Source organism: Penaeus monodon, chromosome 21 (assembly GCF_015228065.2).
Source record: "Penaeus monodon isolate SGIC_2016 chromosome 21, NSTDA_Pmon_1, whole genome shotgun sequence".
In the NCBI taxonomy this organism is placed as follows: Eukaryota; Metazoa; Arthropoda; class Malacostraca; order Decapoda; family Penaeidae; genus Penaeus; species Penaeus monodon.
Window position 1 is genome coordinate 10,125,634 of NC_051406.1, and position 1,017 is coordinate 10,126,650.

The window sequence follows — 1,017 nt, forward strand, 5'->3', positions numbered from 1 at the left end:
TGTAAAATAATTAGATACAGGGCTGAACTTGCCTCATTGTGAAAATAATAGCAAGCACAGATTTTTTACATATTGGAAAGGTAAAAAAACATTACTTATGGACTAAATACGTTATTCTAGAAATTCAGTGTAGAAAAAAAAGCATAATGGTTTTGCTTAATTGACAATGATTTCTTAATTAAGATAAGATATCCTAGGAAGAAGGAAAACTTTCCAAGAAATAATGTAAAGTAAAAAGGCACAGGCTTTCAATATTGATGCCAAAATCATAAAATATCATGCTGTCCAAACTATAATATGGTAGAACAGCGGCTTGAAATAGCATGGCGTGATGACCTGCCAGAATGCCAGAAAGAAATCCGAAGACCATTGTCAGTAGATATATGTAAATTTGGATTTATGGCTAAAAGTCCACCTTAGGGGCTATGTACTGTACAAGAAATATAATAAGCGTTATGTCTAGCATGTGTTGGTTCAAATGGAGAAGGCTTTTGATAACATACCATGAACAAGTGGACGAAACTTTAGATTTTGAGACGCGTTGGAGTGCAGCGAGGATCTGCTTTGATGTGAAATCTTTGATGAATAAGAGGATGAGAGTTGTGGCAGCTGTTGTATGCGGACGATTTAGTGCCTGCAACTGAGATTAAGGATAAGATGGAAGGAGAGTTCAAAAACTGAGAACTTGCAATGGCGGTATGATAAGAGAGAGGAAGCGCATATACTCCATTGTGACATTCGGAATATTCAAGGAGAGGGTAGCAGGGCAGAAATAACTTAGAGGCTAAGAAAAAGAACCATTCCACTTACGAACAGACGAAAAGTATATGATGGTGTTGTTATGTGGAGACTTAGCGGGGCCACTAGCTAAAAAGCTGGAGGATGTATTAATAAAATGTGACAACAGGATATTGCTATATAGTTGGTGGTGAGAGGCAATAAGGTGCAGATTCGGAGCAGAAGTATGGATAAGAAGAAAAGCGAATGCGGCCTTTATTAGTCAAATGTTGCGGTGCC